Below are 18,796 nucleotides of genomic sequence, written 5' to 3'. Positions count from 1 at the left end.
TTGTCTTTGGGTCTTCAGCGTGAAATCCACCCAGGCGTTAGCAGGAGAAGGCTGGTACTGCCTACTGGTGTTTGGCTGGAAGGTGCTGATGGCATCAGGCTGTGGTGACAGCTGGGTGACATGATGAAGAGTGCCAGTTTGCTGTGGACCCCAGAAGTGGGGAAAGAGGGGCTGTGACGAGCTGCTCCCATGCCGAAGTCACAGTCTTTGTGGCAAGGTTTGGCTGCAGGAGATGAGAGAGAAGTACCATCTCCAATTGCTCTGTGAGGCTCTCAGGAGCAGAGTGCTGGCTTCAGCCTGTAGTGACACCCAGCCTCGACTGGCACCCAGCAATTGGAACTGTCAGAGGCGCCAGATGAACCCAGGAAAAGTGAATGGCCATGAGATAAAATGCAAAATGAGCCAAAAAGGCAGAATCTTACAGGAACACTAATGTAAACACTGCTCTGTTAAGAAGTCAACCTAGTTTTTATCTTGTAGCAGTGAGATTGTTTTTGAGAACCTTGCAGAGTCAAATGAATTCATAAACCTCTGTACCAGGTGCAATCATTAGTCAGTAAATGAATTACACATAATTATCTTCTTTGTATTTAATTCACTTGGCTTCCAGTTTCTTACTCTTCATGCAGTGAAACTCTCTTTCCCTCTCACACAAACATACTCTCCATGGGCAAGGAGGTTTTGGAGGGCTGCCATTGTCTTGACTCATGAATCAGACTCCATGATTTGAATGATATTTATCTAAGCCTGCAAACAAAGAAGATGGCTATGCGTCCAATGAGAGAATAATTATTGTTATTATGTTTATAGAGCAACAAAGTTGGGAGTTAGGACCCTGGGGGAAAGGCGGCAGGAAGGGCGAGCTGGGCAGAGGCAGGAGTCTGTAGGCAGTGGTTCAGTGCAGGCATGTGCCAGGGCCCTCCGAGGGTTCCCTACCTCTGAGTCACCCTGCCAGGAATGGCCCAGCGGCCGAGGTGAGCACCCAGGTGATCCTGGCTCAGCAGGGACACTTCCCAGGAGCTGTGACACCACCTCCCACCATGAGACCGGGAAAACACCGGGCCTGCAAAGGGTTTGGAAGAGGCTGAAGGGAGCTGGGGTTGGCACAGGGCACCCCAGGCATCTCTGCTGCTGTGAGGCTGAGGATGAGGATGTGCCACAGTGCAAGGGATCCAGCCCTGGCTGCACTGGGTAGCAGCACTGACAGGGCAGCCTCCTGCTTGGAGCAGATCGTGTGTGTTCTTTCCTTATACAGAAGTCAACTGTACACCTACATCCACAATTCCTTTAACTAAACTAAAGAGAAAGGGGAGAAAAAAAATCTGTGACAGAAAAAGCTTGTTTTGCAAGTAACCACCACTGCCACATCAGGTTGCTTAGAAATAAAAATGTCCCTTGAAATGACATGTGGGATCATCCTGCTCCACAACTTCAGTGCCAGTTTGTGCAAAGGAGCTCTGCTCTGCTGCTTGGGAGAGCTTTGGATATGGGGACAGGGGCAGTGCCATGTGTGACCCAGGCTTGCTCCTGCCATGTTAATGTTTTGTGCACTCAGAGAGGGCAGTGACAGAGGAGGCTCTGCCTGTCCCTTAGGACTGTCCATAGCAGGCAATAAGTTTGGGATAACTAATAATTTGAAACCCATATTTCCAAAATACACCTGCCACTCAAAAGCCTCATCTTGGCTGGGATTGCAAGTGTCCCCTGAATTTACACACCTCTGATGTGTGGCTGCTGCCAAGCCACACACCTGCACAAACTCACTCAGGTTTCTTGTTGTGCCCATGGAGACAGCCACACATGCTCACATCTGACTCCTGGTGCACCTGTACAGAGGAATGATGACAGCTTGGTAGCACCAAGCAATGGCCTTGGCCATCACAGCCGTGACTCTGGAGACCCTGGAGCACTGCAGACCCTGGGAGTGTTTCAGTTTGCAGTTCCAAGTCCCAGCAGAGGTAAATGGTGAGCAGCACTCCTGTGGAGAAAGCTGGAAAAAGTGTCATTTACTTCCATTAACTCAGCTTGAGGATGGCAAAGTTTGAGCCGCCTCGCGACTATCTCAGATCATCTCTGGGCTAACAACACACAGCCAGGGGGACAGCAGGGCAAGCAGCCAGGTGAAGAGGTTACCTGGCAATAACAATGCATTTAGAATGAATCCTACACAGAGAACAAGACATCCCGTTCTTGTTCTCCCAAGACCAGTGTGAAACAGTTCCAAATTTTGTCCTTGTTACGGGAGGGGAGGCAAACCCAATAACCTGGTTAATTATTAATGCTTCAAAAGATACCACTAAAAATGCAAGATAAATAACTTGGTGTCCCTCCCAGTCAACCCATTTTTGGAAGCAAGTTTTATCTCACTAGATGTTTTAACTGATGATTATATCTCTGTTAATATCCTAAGAAGAAACATGGAAAAGCTTTGACTAAGGAAGAATTGCCAGTGCAATGACAGGCAGTGATACTTTGGATCACAAAGCGTTCCTTTGGGGATGGGTGCTGAAGTGATGGGTTTTTAAAACTGTAGTAAATGTTCCTTGCTTAATTCCCTTTTCAGAGAAACTTACATTTTCTGGAGAGGGTTGAAAACAGCTATATGCCAACCTTAACATTAAAAAGGGGAAAAAAAAGGCTTTATACAAGAGCAATCGAAACTATTGCTGAGAAAATACTGGCCACAAGAAGGAAAATGTGATTTTATGGACTTAGTAAAGACTGGGAGCCCTGGATCAGGGCTTTCTCAGTCTCTCAAAAGAGGCACATAACCTTAAGAAAGCCAAACCACCTCTCAGTGCTTGAGCCTGCCTGGCTGGAGCAGCAATGAGACACTGGCTGCCTCCTCTGTACCCTTGGAGAAGCCAAGGACATGGCACTGGTTATCTGAACTCACAGCACCACTTAGCCCAGAGTTACCACTGAAAATTGCTGCTTCTGCTGCAGATCACTTTAGAATGGAAGCAGGTCTTTGTGCTTCTGTATATGCTTGTTTATTCATATATGTTTGTTTATCAGGTACTCTAATAAAAACAATACTATCCCCCCTCAATTTGGTCTATGAGGTCTCATAGGACCCTTGAATGGAGGAAGCAAACAAAACCATACCATATTACCAGGCAGGTACTGAAATAACTAAGCACAAGATTTCATAAATATTATTGTGCATGCAGCAGTTTCTGCATCTCCCTCTCTCCCTCCCTGCTACACAGAGGTTTTATGTTATTAGTACAGGTAAAACCCCTAGATATTAGCCAAACTTACCCAGTTTACTGTCCCTGAACAGTAATGCCGTGAACTGTGGGCCCAACACAAATGCCACAAATTCCTCTCTCTGAGCTAGCTGACAGAAAACAGTCAGAACAGGGCTATAAATCGCTGCTTCATGATAAATCACTGCATTTGTCACATCCATTCCAGCACACCTCGGACATGAGGGGACTTTAGTTTTTTGTTTTTTATACACTGCACCCCGGAGGGCAGCTGGCTTTGCACACATGAGAAGGGTCACATTGCCACGTGCACCCCAAGAACACAGAGCAGTCATGCTCTTCCCTGTCAGACCCAAGGAGGTTATTCTTCCAAAATAAATGTTGTTCTCCAGTTGCCTGTGTGCACAGGGCCAGCTCAGGTGCTGTGTGAGGTGTAGAGCCAGCACCCATCCAAACATCACAGAGAGTGAGCAAATCTGGGTCAGGGCTGCCTGCACCTGTCTGGAGAGGTGTATTTTATCAGCACGGGACAAGAATTTAGAATCAGGTCCATTCCCAGGGCGAACAAAGCCTATTTTGGTGCAAGATTCAGTATGGGAAAATACATTTCCAATTTGGAGAGAGGAATTTTTGCAGCTTACAAACTGTTCCACGTTTACAGAGTTTTAAACTAGTGTAAGCAACAAAAGAGCACAGATTCAGCAGCAGAAATGAGAAGAGGCTTACAGCTGGTGGACTTGAGTTAAACTTGTGAAGCTAACCTAGTATTTTGCAGAATGATTAATAGCCTGTTCTTTGGGGGATTTTACTTGTTTTTGGTGAAGGTACTCAAGTAAAATATTATTTACCAGACCTGGGAAGATTACATTGCTGGGCCACGTTCACATGTGCTCTGGAAGGCTTAGAAGGGGACAGGAAGAACAAATGGAAAGAACCACATCCTCCTCTGGACCACAAATCATACCTGTTTGTACCTGGAAGACCATAAATTTATCTGTTTGCAGAGCACTGGCAGATCGCCTGGGAACTTCCACTAGAAGATGTAGTTCTACTGCACTTCGCCTCTCAGTGTCAGAGGTGGCATCTTTAGCATGAAAAGGAAAGCCTTAAGGTCATATCTCTGGTAAAAAGAAAAATCTCTGATTAATCTGACTGCATCAATCTGTGTGTTGCTTTCCTGTGAGGCTGTTGGTGTATTTTCTCCAGTGACATTGCAGTGCACTCAGGTTCCCAGCTTTTATGTTATTCCATTAAATTCTGTTGCACAAGCCTTGCTCTAGGATGAGTGTATGAATTCATGTTTTGATGATGTGAAGCAATCTAGCCCTGACCTTGCCACGGTTCCTCACACACGCATAAAGCGTCCTCTGAAGCCAGGGAGAGTTTGGCTCTAAAAGCCAATGGCAGGACAGGTCATGTCCTTTATATCCCTGGCAGGCAAGATCTGACTGTGTGCTCCTGACTTCCAGACCTTTCCAGCACCTTCCTGTCTATAGGGAGCAGACTCACAACGTGGGCTCCAATGTGCAGCTTTGTGGGGTGACCAGGCTCTGTAAATTCATGAAAACGAGTCTGCCCAGCACAACTAAAGGGCACAGCTGTGAAATACAACCTTTTCTGAAGAACCCATTTCTGGCCCTGCCTCCTGCTGCCCCATGCCAAAGTTCTGAACTAACCCCATTTACAATTGTTTGACTCAACATATGGGTCCCAGATAGTGAGAAATAGCCAAAAGAGAGCAAATTTAACTCAGTATGGGAAAGTCCCTTCTGCACTGTGTATGGGTACCGGTCAGCTTGGCTCTACAAAGGAGAAAGGACAAAAAGCCAAAGGGAGGAGGAAAGCTGAGCTGGGAGGGGCAGAGGAAGATTTTGTGTGTGCCTGGAAAGGAAACAATGGGACACGGGGAAGGAATTAAAAGAACCACATCCTTCTCTGCATCATAGCTTTGCAGTTTAAGTTACTCCCTCGTGCTGGACCAACCCATAGTGCCCTACTTCTAACATTGCTCCCCTGTGACTGCTGTGGTGAAGCTCCATGCCATTAGATGTGTCTCAGCCGGGGGCCATGAGGGCAGCAATGCTCTTAGTATGTTGGATCACGTCTCCCTTCTTCTTTCTAATGACATTTTGATGTGCCCCCCACCCATTCTGGCCTATTGCAAGCCCCTACAATTACTTTCCAGCTCCACAAACTCTGCTGAACATAAGCTAAAAGATGTTCCTCCCTTCTCTCTACCTCTGACCTCATAGCCAAGCTAACCCTGCTCCAGGCAGAGAAGCTCTCTCTTTGGAGAGAGCCTCCAGGAGGGAAGTCCTCCCCACCCACCCTGCTTCCCTGCAGTGCCTCCTGAGGAAGAGCTACACAAGGGAAGGACAAAGGCGAGACAGAACCTCCATCCACCCCTGTACCTATGTCCTCTCCTCTCACCTCTGCTCCCACTACGTTTCTCCAGCTCATTGTCTGGTTTGGAAACTGCTGCATGTCTCATCAGTGCCAATGTTGGTGTTTTTCCATTATTGCTGTATTCTGTAATATACTATTCATTAATATTCACCCTTGTACACTCTTTACATGTTCAAAGCATTTGCAAGTACTTACTGCTTATTTCTCCCAAAAGCAGGGCAAGGGAGGTGGGGATGTCAGCATTAGCAGCCCCACTCAGCAGATGAACCATCACTACAGAGAGGAGGAGAGTAACCAGCAGCATCCTTGGCAGCTGAGTGTCCTGCACGAGGTCCTTTGGTCTGAACAACCCAGAAATAGGTCTCCTCAATTTATTGTTCCCTTCAGATACAAAAAATGTCTGCCAGTGCCCATTCAGTGAGGCACCTTGAGAGCTTTCAGCCACGTACAGTGATCAAAAATGGTTTAAAAAATGTGTGTTTATACACACACACACACACATGAATATATACACATGTATATATGAGTATACATACATACATACCAAGCCAATGTATCATGTATAGCTAAGGTAGAATTGTGAATATACAATAGCATAATGTATATTATATTGTAGATATTATATATGTCATATATGCCTTATAATATATATGCACATCCCTATGAGATATAATCAGGTTTCATTTTTTACTATGGTCAAGGTATCCATCCGAACATTTCTTCTCTCTTTGGAGGGTGAACTATAAATGTCCAACTCTCCTGTGTCCAGAAAACAGAGGGACTTTATCCCTTCCTCGTAGCACCTGTGAGAGTGTTGGGTTGACATTTATCAGGAGAAGCCTAAAACAACCTGAGCACCCCCATCCTCTCAGCTCTCTAAGTCCTGTGGCTCTGAGGTCACACCACAGTAAATAGCACTGCTGCCTGGAGAGCCTCTGCTGTGGAGTCTGTAGGGACAGGTTACACACTTGGAAGTGTACAGTGTCCTTCAGGATTTATTTGTTCACTGCAGAGAGAAAGTGAGTCATGAGAAACCTTAAGGTGGAGCACTCAAAACAAGGAGTGTATAAATGATTAGCAAGAGAAGGTCAGCACTAGTCCTTCAAGTCTGAGCATGTTCCACTGTCGATGGTACATAAATAATACCAGTTGGATGCCTGTGGTTGCAGGAGAACAGCTATCACCCTTCTAGTCTCTGACATGTCTCTGACTCATATAAGATTGTCAATGAGGCTGATCTCAGTTTTCTTAAAAAAGGTAGTTAAGGTTACAGAAGTAAAGTGGTTAAAAACTCCTTCAGAGCCAAAGGCAGGGATAGGAGATGGACCTGAATTCTATTTACACTCATGCAGCAATGCAATTAATCATCTTTTAGATAAGATCCAGTTGCAGAATCTTTGTTAGCACACTGATGCAAATGAAGAGAGTGCACTGCCTGTTTTCTTCAGACCACAGGTTCAGTTTAGAGCATTGGCTGATAGGGAAAAAAAAATCGGTTAACCTCTTCAGTGAGCAGGAATGACTAGTGATTCACTTGGAGGTATCTGACAAGAACATTGAGGATTTTTTTTCCTAAGATAAACTCTTCTATACTACTGATTTTATAGAAAGTATTCTGTGGATAATACACCTAAGTACACTAAGTGTGTTATCCTTAAATGCACTGATACTTGTGGCATTGCATGATGCAGCATCTAACTACTGAGTATAGCTGTGCAAAGGCTGGTATTTTCAGCAACATCAACTGTATCAACTATTCAGGATGTCACTGTAGCTTGTTATCCAGTTTATTATCTGTGACTGCTCTCAGACTGACACCACATCTCTTGTAGAGCTAGAGTAGCTGATTAGCTTTTGAACTGGCACTATGCTTTTCTTCAGATACTCTGCAGTAAATTGCTTACCGTGGATTCAAGTTGGACAGGTGAGCTGCATCACAGAGATGGGGCAAATCCTTAATGGTGCAGAGAAACAGAGGCTTCTGTGGAGTAGGAAAATATACATTTATATGCCTTTAGGGTAAGGGTCTTATGCTACAATGTACATACATAATTTCATAGATATCTGCATATAAAAGACAGGCTGCACAGCATTGGGTGAAAAAATAATTTTTTCAGCCTATTTCTATTTAGAAATTCAAGAGCACAATCCTACCATAACCCAGCAGTTAGAAGGAATGCCAGGAACAGGGATATATATACATACAACAGACAATGTAGTCATCAGTCTGCCTTTTCTCAGTGGGCCTCTCTTGTGCATTTTTCTTTCACCTGCAGTCAATCTGAGATACTTTGGTCCCTACATCCAAGCAGATATCTGCTGAAAGAAAAGCAGCCAAGAGCCCACAGAGCTGCAAAGCCAAGGCCAAGTGTTCTAAGTGAGTGGTGGGGGGTGAGGTGGGTGAGGCACCTTGGACTGCTGAATGCAAGGGGCCAGCTAGAACAGGGGTGTGCTGAGCATGGGAGTGCTTGTGGTTCAGTGGCTCCTGCCCCAGCTGGAATAGGGCAGGTGACAACTGGGTGATGCCACTCCAAAACCTGAATGTTGACCTGTGCCATCCCTGCCCCTCCTTGCTCCCAGGCAGTGGTGGCGGGAATGGTGACGCTCCTGCCCGACTCCAGAGGCAGGAGGCAAGAAGGATGGAGTTCCCCTGTGTTTGGGTAAGGATCCATGTTCATTTATGCAAGGTTTCCAGCCTCTGTGTCACCTGACTTATCAGCACTTCCTCTGCAGCCACCACTTTCTATCTGGGGTAATTCTCAGCTCCTCAGGTAACACTGCAGTGCTGGCAGTGTGCCTTGCTGCTGGTTTATTGAACTGTAGAATTAAGATGCAATTTTTAATTTTAATGAGGTTTAATTCTATGTAGAACTGTACAAAATTCAATTAAATAATTTTGCAATTTTTTTCTGTCTACATGTATCTATAGCTATGTGAGGATAGCTATGTGTCTTCATATAATATATTTGTGAGTGTGGTCCATACATCCCTCTGATGTGAGAATCTTTAAACATTTTTTAGACAAACATTATCTGTGGAGTAGAAAATCCTTAATATGAACCATTCTTACCCCTTAGATAGCTGAGAGGCAGGGGAGATATATCGTCTTCTGCATAGCAGTTATATTTTTAAGGACCCCTCAAAACCTGATACTGAACTGGCCAAGAAAGGAGAGGAGTCTCTTGCTTTGGTAACTGGATATCAACTTCTCACCTGTCAGACAACTGTGATTAACACTTGACCACGTCTGGTTTGCAGATCTATTTATTGTTTTGCTTTCAAAATAAAATAACGGAAAAAGTCTCTTAAAAAAATAACATAAAAGAGGTCTGAAAAATGCCAGTTGTTGTATAAACAGCAAGGGGTGACATCGGGAGATAGAATTCGCTTTGTTTGCATATGTGGGGGCTGGTAGGAGGAAGCAGGGGCCACAGTACCATCTTCAAGTTATAAAACCCTCTTCTGAGCCATTTCAATGAATGTTATGTGCTGAGTTTGCCTCATCCTTCCCTACCTTCTGCAATCCCATGGATACTCACTTGTGCAGCAATAGGTAGGGGAAGGAGCCAAAACGTAATGGCTCTGTTGAGGCAGCTGTACTTCTGAAAAGGGTAAAACCTAAAATGAACTGTAAGTTCTGCTGTGGACTAAGCCCACATTTTGCCTAGAACAGGATTTTTCTTGTGCATTTCCACATGCACGGGGAGTGCTGAGCTCACGAGTGTGCAGAAGTAACGAAATGCAGCCTCTCTCCTCCTTTGATGGGTGCTACAGGAGCCTGCATTTCCAAAGCAACTGCCAGTAAAATGGTGTCTGCATCCTTTTGTGCAAAACAAAAGAACCAGACGGGACAGAACAGAAGTTACAAACTAGTCAGAGGCTTGGCAGCTGCTTTGGATCACGTCCTGATCCACATACATTTAAATGAATAAATAACCAACTTAACTACTTAAGCAGTGCTATCGTTCTTTGTTACTGTGATCCTCATGCTTATGCTGAGTGTGTTGATGCTTTTATGCCGAGCAGACCAGCACATTAGAGAGGAGATTGGTGACTCACAGTCAGTGAACTGTACTGGAAAAGGAAGTTTAAACCTGTAAACTCTGCCTTCATCACACAGGCAAAATGCTATGACACAGCTGTCTGGGAGCACAAGCTACTTCTCAGATAAATTCATAGCAAAACCCATATATTTATTCCTTTTAAAAGACGGGAAGAATAACCCCTCAAAGCTGACCAAGATATTTCTTTCTGTCCCCTTTTGTTATTTTCTAGTATCTCTGGGCCTGAGTCAAAACCACTGGCTTCTGTGGGGCTTGGATGGGGCTTGCTTGTTATCAAGATTTGGTGCTGACCTCAGTCTGCCACCTCATCTCCCAGGAACTGAGAACAGAAGACCCCCAAGCAACATGAGGAAAGAATTCAGATTAAAGTTGCCTGGGACAGGTCTCAATATGTTTTTGAGATGTCTGGTAGTGAGACATGGCTTCAAAAGCCAAATAAAGGACGGATGTCTTGGCACAATAACCAAGTACATGTTTGAAGAGCATCAAGCATCATAAAATTGGAGGCTTTGGGCAGTGCTGCTGAATTAAAAATAGGATTGTGATTGAATTTGAAATTTGCCCATATTTCTTGTTCCCTCAGCTTTACTGGTATACATCACTGCTCCATTTTTTTCTGGGAAAGTAGGAAATAAGGACAAACCTTGAAAGTGTAGCTTTCTGCCTGGACCTGCAGTGCTTTAGGTAGCTGTCTTCAAATGGCCCAGGCATAAATCCTGTGCCATCCAGAGTGGCATTCATTCACAGCCATTCCCAGACTTGCTAGCACAGCCTCAGCAAACTATTGCCGTGTATTCAGGTCCTGGCCCAGGACACATCCTCTAAACATTGCTCCTTGCAGACCAGCAGTCTTCTATTTTCCCATCATCTCTGTCACCTCATATTTTTACAAAAACTGTGAAGCACAAGGGAAAAAAAAATCAGTGAATGTTCTGCTTAAATGCAGGGGGTTTGACTAAAGAATAAACAGCTACTAACCATGTGGTAATGCAGAGGTTTCCATAAGCCTGTGAGCTTTGCTAGGCCACTGGGAACACCCGGGGCTGTCTTCTCAGCTGAAGGAGCAGGGGGAGCAGGAGTATTCCTCAATTCATCCCTTTATCCACACCTGGGGAGGAAATGTCCATTTTTGATGATAAACCACAGCAAACACAAGGAGCCACCCCTCTGTCCCAATGTGCAAACCTGCATTCAGAGAGTAGGCTGCTCCCAGTGTAGCACACCCCCAAACTTCTGCATTTTAGGAGGATCAAGCACCCCCTTTGTGGATATGCTCTGCCTTTGGGATTTCTCTGCTGTTCCTGAAGGGCTGTGACTGCTTCAAGGAAGGAGGAAAATAAAAACAATCATGCTTTTAGCCTCATGCATTATTATGGATAGCAACTTTTATCACCCTTTTCAAAGGTGGGGGGTTCAGTGGCCCTTTGAGGATTTGAGTATTTGGGGTGGGTACTTTGCTGTTCGGATGGGACAAGCTATGGATGAGACAACCACGGATTTGAAAAATAAAGTTTGTTAATACCCCACTGGCTTTAAAAGTGAAGGTTTGGCGTACACATCTTCCCTTTGGGGTTCTGATTTCTCAGGTGTGAACCCCGTGCAGCAGGGGAGCCACATCATTTGGCAGCAATGCAAAGTGTGGCACGATGACATGATTGTTCACACAAACCCTTGCACACACACAATTTCGCTGTAGTGCGGGTAAATGTTTAATTAAATTATAACTGGACAAACTAAGACTCTGAGAAAGAAAGTCATTTGAAAACATGACCCCATGAGTGAAAAACTGGTGTCAACATCCTGTTGCCATAAGCAGCCTTGTGTTACTGTGGGTCAGGAGCAGGAACCGAGGGCTCAGCTCCCTGCTGTAACAGCAGTGTGAAGGTACTGGGTGAGTTCTTAGTTTAAAGAACAATAAAACTTTTGCCAATCAACCCCAAAATATACCTAACCACTGATTCCTCACCCCAGCATATTGATGAGTAACCTGTTGTGTTCCTTAGCCTCATCACATTCCTGTTTTGGCTGTTTTCTGTTTTGTTTAGTAAACTCAGATGTGCTAAACATTGCAATAGGACTTTTCCTCTACATTCCCAGTGTCATTTTATACCACATGGCTTCAGTGCCACTTAATGCTGTGGTGAGGAATAGTGCATTGACTGCGATGTATAGTGCTCGTGTTCTTCTTCACTGCTACAATGACTCATTATTCACAGTATGTTTATGTAATATCATAAATACCAATCTCTGGTATTTATGCAGCATAGTATTTACTTGGGCAAGTTGCCACATGCACTAAAGAGGTAAACAAAGAGCCATTCTTTGGAGGGTTAAAAAAGTCTTAAAATGAATCCAATTTTCCTTCATAAGGCACTCCTTGTTATTTTACCTAAAGTGGCTCTTTAAGATATACAGTATGATAAAACACACAATTCCTGGGAGACGTAATTATGGTTCCTAAGAGACTGGTGAATAAACAATCAGGAATAGAGTGTTTGTTTTCCCTAGGTTTTTCTTAACTATTAATGGAAGGCATAAAAAAAAAATTGGGGAGGAATGTGTCGGGTTGATAAATGGTAAGAAAAGTTGAGGAGCACACTTCACTGAACACCCAGGGTTTCTGCCTAAAAGCAGCACTATTTTATTGGATTGCAAATAATCCTATTTTGCTAATGCATTTGTGGTGAGGGTAAATACCACAGTGGCTTCTTTGTTTTTTATATTTACTGTACTGTGTACATCAGTAGCACAATGTGTGTTCTAAAGTAAAGAGCTTGCCTTGTCTCACATTACCTTTGAGCATTAACACAAACAGCTTCCTTCCAATGACGGTGGCAGAATCTTCTGCATTGTACAAAATGTTCTGCCTGACACAAATTCCTGAGGAATGGCAGGGGGGCCCCATCCAGGACAGTGCTGAGCCACTGCAAATACTTTCCTGGGAAATCAGGGATGCCACAGTCAACTCTGCACGTGTGCAGCCACTGAAAACCTAGAAGGTGGCTACAGCTAAGCTGAATGAACAGCTGAAGAAAACCTATTTGCCACCTGTGTATATCAGAATGCCACTGAATCAGAGGCAGTGTTCAATAATATTGGACCCCATGGAGACATTCAAATGATCCCTCACCTGAAAACAGAGGCCACTGGTCACCTCTCTGCATCAGTTACTATAGATCAGGTTGATTAAACCAAGCTATGAATTCAATTTGAATCTTCAGCTTATCATTATCAGTAATACTTAAGCAAATGATGGACTTTGTAGGACCCTCACAGAAGCACAGCTTCATACCAGTACCTGTAACTGCAGGTTTTTAATCTCATGAATATAATGATCAGGTCTTATTGGTTTAGTAGAAGCAAACATAGACCTCACGTTCCTCCTGTGGCAAGTAGATCACGCTGCTGTAGTTAAAATGCATTTATGATCTACTAATTTCTTTTTTTAAAAAAAGACAACAAAATTAATGATAAAGTCTATTTTGTACCAGATCTGAAGTAAATGCCATTTCAGGCAGAAAAGCACACAGCTCATGAGTTACTGCCTAAATAACTGGAGATACTTTGTCTCTTTCTATCCTGCACATAGAGATTTGCAAAAATGGCTACAAGAACAACATATGCACAGATGAATCTGGTCAAGCTAGTACTTGTTCCTGTCTTAAGGATTTGTTAGGGAAGTGAATAAACATGCTTGTTGTGGTAATTAACCCCATGTAAATCACAAATCCTGCCTTTATGGGGTTTTGTTTGTGCTGCTGTCATTAAAGGTCATTCTGTATTTCCAAACTGGAGGCAAGCCCGAGGTTAAACCTCAGCAAATGATGGGGGAAGATGCACAAAATGTGGATAAAGGAGCTCTGGCAGGGGAACCCCATCAGCAAGGCAGCCCTCATGTTGCTGGTTCACTTCCTTGAGAGTCCAGAGAAAGGAAAGAGAGCAGCAATAAAAACCATTTAGTCCTACTGTCTTTGAGCAGTCTCAGCTTGGTACCTACATTTTTGTAACCTAAAACAAATATAAATATTTACTATCTAGCTCTCCGCTCCCAGGCTCGTTTCCTTTGCCCGGGTGAACAAGGGTTTGCCCAGCCCTGTACTGCCCTGGCAAGTGTGGGGCACATGCTGGGCATGGCCAAGCCCCCACTGCTGACAGGGCCCTCACTGCTCCTGCATGCTGGGTTACCTGCTCCTCAGCCTCTGGATGGTCCTTTCCAAGGGCTACTGAAATCTACAGGAACCTTTTCACTGACTTCAACGGGCATTGGGTCAGCTTGAATGTTCCCAAACCAGATGCTGGAATGGATGTACGGTGACAGTGCCAGTTCAGCCCTTGGGAACAGCCCCTAATCTTCTCCTTTCGTTTTAGGGTCCATCCTGCCCTGTTTTCTCTAGCTGCTAACACCATTAGTGATGGAAGTCTGTGTCAAACAGGACACGTCTTCTCTCCTGTAGCAAAGCCCTCAAATTAATTAGCAGCAGTGTGATGCCTTTGAAGGAAATCTGAGTTGATGCTGTAGCACTGACAGGGTGGATTCTCCAGTGACATGTCTGTATACAGCATGCAAATGGTGAAGGTTAAGCCATAGCAACAAGGAATGAGTTTCCATGTGCACACTTCTGATCACTCTGGTAAGGAGGTCCATCAAAAGTGCCTTTCAGCTCAGGACACTTTGTACCAGGGAAAGTTAATCAGTGAATAGCCTGCAGCCACTCAAACAGGAGCGTGCTGGACAATCAAAGAGACAAGTTCTCCACAGGTCAGTGCTGCTTGAGAGGCAAATACACTTCTCCTCTCGTGCTATGGACCCGTCTTGTCTTCTGGCTACACTGGAGACAAAATGATCACCCAACAAAGACAGCACAACACAGCAAAATTGAAAACACATTTAGCAATTTGCATACCTTGCATGCCATAGAACACCCCCAAATCCTGGTGGAAATGTGCATACTGTGCCAGACATCTTGAACCCAGGAACTCCCCTCCCCATAATCCCTTGGGACTGAAAAGTTTCTGATTGTACTCCAGCTTCCCCATAAAAGCTTCATTGTTACTGCAGCCCAGCCTTTACCAGGAGTCATGGCATCGGGCCACAGCCTCCAGGGACACTCTCAAGCTGCACAAAACAAGTTTTTCCAAACAGTTTAAGTATTTCCCAGCCCAGACTCTCACATTCTAGTTGTTTGTGCAGGGACAGTAACCCACCAAGCCCTGCCTAAAATACTGGTTGTTTAAACTCCACAGAGACATTTTTTACTTACATTCCTTACTGCTGTAACCTCTTGACCATTTAAAACTACCATTAACGGGCAGACTCCATAGGCCTAATGTCAAGGAGTCATGCCTGCTGCAAGAAAGCAACAATCACACAATAGATACGTAATTGCTGCTTCCTCTGGACCAGTACTTGAGCTCACAATTTCTTAATTTAACTGGACCTTGAACCAGGCCATGAGATACGAGAAGCATCAACTGAACAGCTCTTAGTTGTAGTAATATTTCGTGAAGGAAGCGGTGAAATTTCCTCAGTGGCAGTTGACTTGACTCAGTGGCTCTGGAGGAGCTGCATCTCTTGGTGAGCCCTGGGCCACCCCATGGGCAGCAGTACCAAGGTGCCAGCTGAGTGTTCAGCTCCCTTGATCGGCTCCCAGAGCACCTCAGCACACGGGCAGGTTTCCACGGTCACATTTTGGATGGCATTTGTCCAAGCTCCTCTGTAGAGACTTCACCCTCTTTTCTAACCAGGCAGCAGGACAATTGGAAAAAAAAAACATTTCAAACCCACTCGTTGTAGTTAAATTTCCACCCAGAGAGTTAGGGGGGACCCTGGTGACTGTGTCAAGGCCACAGGCAGGGTGGGTGCAGGGATTTGATGGCAGCAGGTAGAAGCTGGGGAGAATGAATGTCACTGGGACACTTTGCAGTTGCTGTGACAATCTCTGAAGGTGCCTGTCTTGCACACTGCTCTTTGGCAAGGGGACATCCCAGTCAAAGGTCCACAATATAGTGGCTCAGGCTCCTCTAGCCCCACCACAGAAAGAAGGAGTCTCCTCTTCCCGGGCAGGTTTCTGCCAGCCTCTTCAATATGCTTTATATGAACATCCCATGGGAGTCCTGAGCTGCAGCTTCCATCCCTGCAGGACATCAGCTCCCCTCCTAAACCAAATCCCACACCTTCCCCTCCATTCTAGTCCTAATCAAGCTAATCATGGCACTCATTTGCTAATTAATGAAATGCTAATTGAAAAAAGGGCCAACAAATTCATGGATACTGTTCATAATGGATTTCTCTCTCAGCTTGTAGGCACTGGTATTTCTACCCTGTGCTGAGAAGGTCAAAGCCATTCAAAGTCACAAGCACAGGTCACAGAGGCACTCCAGCCACAGTGCCTCAACTTCCCCAAGCATCCTGGGGGAAATTAATCCTAGTTTGAGTCACCACTTAGCACCATGGAGTGTTTGGTGTTTTTTAATATGGGGCCCTTCAGAAAGTGACTTTTCGATGACTTGCTCTGCAAAGATGATAAAACAAACAGAATTGGAGCTAGAGAGGAATTTCTGGAGTGCTCAACACCAGTTCTGGCCTCTGCCAGGAGTCCAGGCAGGCTCTTAATGAGCCATGGCAGGCTGGTGAATGCCAAGTAGGCATAGCCCTTTTACAGGTGCCTAAATACACACTGTTATTTAAGGAAATAAAAGGCTTTAGAATGTGCTCATGATTTCAGTCAGGAGTGCTTGTGCTTAAATGACCCTAGTCCATCCAACCTTTATCTCCCTGAACCTGGAGGGGCTTTGGGCAGGGTTGTAGACACTGTGACCAGCCAACTGCTCTCCCCAAACGCTGCCAAGCTTTTAATTTTGTGGCAGTGCCCTCTCTGACCAGGCAGCAGCAGAAAGCAAGAGTGCAATGCAGTGTCATCTAATACCTTTAGCTCAGTTTGCTCCAATTTGCTAACACATACACCACAATTGCAGGGCTTGTGTTTGGGCATATCTCAGCAGTTCCTTGTATATGTAATAGAATAGGATCATTCATCCAGAGCTCATCAGAGAAGACCAGTCTTGAACTATCCTGGACAAGGCACAGAGCCCTTTGTACAGGTGGTAAGAGCCCCAAAAGAATTTGGAAATCTGGTGCAGATCAAACCTGATGTCTGGTAAGATTCTACTTTTGCACCTTGCCCTTGCTTCTTCACAGCCTCACTGGGCACTGCTGGCAGGGCTGGAGCAGAGATGCAGGCATGTTCCCTCATGAGGGTGCCCAGTGCCACCCCAGTTTTCAGTGTGGGCCCTCTTCCTTGCCTTATCTTGGTTAGGAACACCCCGGAAGCTCGGAGATGCCAAACTGGAAAGGAGAGCTTCAGCCAGCCATGCTGGAGAGGGCTCCTGGGCAATCATCCCCAGTCTGCTAGAGGGGTGCACAACACAAAGAAGGAGACTTGGCTGTTTACACAAGGCTTCTTACCAGCATAGCTATGTTGCTTAGAGGTGCTCTACCTTTCTCTTCCTTGCCACTGTAGCTATGGTGGCAAAATTTAAGCGAAGCCCAAGCCCAAGTGTTGGAGTTCACCCTTTGCCTCGTGTGTGCTTCATGGCAATGTCTAATAAGCTCTGTCTTGCATCTCTCATTGCACAGGCTGAGCCTTGTACAAGTTTATTGGATCTTGTATAAGCCCTTGGCCAGGTAATGTGCAACCTCTCCTGGCTGTGCCCCTGCAGGGGCTGAGGTTTTGCTCTGCTTCATGATGTTTGCTGAAGGTCTGCACTGAAACATGAAAAAGCCATTCTTGTTCCAGGCTCAGCAACACTCCCAGCTTCTGAACATGAAGCAGAGCTGCTTTATATGCTTTGAGTTGGCAGTAAACCAACAAAGAATAGCTGATACAAGTAGCTGATGGAAAAATAAGTTCATGGCATTGTTTTTTGCCTAGAAACCTACCTCACCTTAATGCAAATATCCTACCAATATTCCCCTGAGCCTGTTCCCCAAATGGGTCTGTGCCTGAGGGAGCAGCACTGGTGGAGCTGTGCCATGCAGCTACGTGCCAGTGGGCTCTGAAGGTAAGTGAGGTCCTGTCCAAGGCACTCAGGGCTCTTGGGGCTTGGTATTGAACTGTGATGGTTCCTCTTTACAATACAGTGAATTCCTGGCCTTCAAGTGGGGCTGTTGTGTGTGGGCACAACGTGACGGTAACAGCTCTGCAGTGGTTATGGTCCTCTGGGAGATGGGAGGGTGGCTGTGTTACCAGGAAGGTTGATGCCTCTTTCCTGATGCTTTTATGGAGTTTCTGACAATTGTTTAGGACATTTAATTTATAAATTTCTCAAGAGAGGTTTTTATTTCCCAGAGGACTGAAACATTTTGAGCTCTTCACACTGAATTATTGGCCCCAGATGAAGATGAAACCATGCAGCTGCCCAGACCATAATGCTGCCATGAGAGGATGGACATGGCTCTCAAACACAGGTCCTTGTCAAGGCCTATATCCATGCTCCCAATGAAGGATCACAGCCCCAGCTTGGAGCTGGCAAGAGCCCTTCCACTGAAGGAATTACAATTTACAATTGCTCTCACTAAAGCTACATTTGGGCCTTTATCTGACCTTCTTTGATCTTCTCCACAACCTCTGGCACATCTTCAGTGCATTCAGTTCTTTATATTAAAGCAATCAATCCCCACATGCAACCAATTAGGTTTAGACATAGTTTGGTGACCATAATATTGTACAGACATTCTACCAAGTTTTCAACAAGAGAGGGTGGCTCCTACATGTCACTTTCTAGTGGAAAGCACGCTGACTGCAGTTCAGAAATATCCCAAGAAGAAAAATATTTTCCAGAATCACACTCCAAGCCCAAATGTCCCACTTGCAGACAACGTGCTGGCTGTGTGTGCGTACAGTAGGGACCCAAACACTGCTCCTCCCCACTGGCAGGGCAAGAATCTCACTGGACCTGTGTGACAAGGTTTGCCATCCCATAACCCCTTCACCTGCCACTGCCATTGCTAGGAACACACACCAAATATTTTTTGCTTATCAGAAGTAAAGAGGTGGCCGCACATGCGAAGTCTTTTAGCCTTGTCCATTTTGTCCGGGTTCCCCGAGGAGAGGT

At 45.2% G+C, this 18,796-nt stretch overlaps 1 long non-coding RNA gene across 1 annotated transcript in view; it reads right to left on the bottom strand.

Moving 5' to 3' along the window:
* Window positions 1-624: 624 nt before the first annotated feature.
* Window positions 625-18,796, bottom strand: part of LOC116793432 — a 29,841-nt gene continuing 11,669 nt past the window's right edge. Inside the window, exon 3 of the long non-coding RNA XR_004359480.1 lies at window positions 625-747. This is a non-coding gene — a long non-coding RNA (uncharacterized LOC116793432). The remainder of the gene's footprint in view (window positions 748-18,796) is intronic.

Source organism: Chiroxiphia lanceolata, chromosome 13, assembly GCF_009829145.1.
Source record: "Chiroxiphia lanceolata isolate bChiLan1 chromosome 13, bChiLan1.pri, whole genome shotgun sequence".
Lineage (NCBI taxonomy): Eukaryota > Metazoa > Chordata > Aves > Passeriformes > Pipridae > Chiroxiphia > Chiroxiphia lanceolata.
Note: the sequence above shows the minus strand (reverse complement) of the source record. Positions and strands in the feature narration are given on the sequence as shown.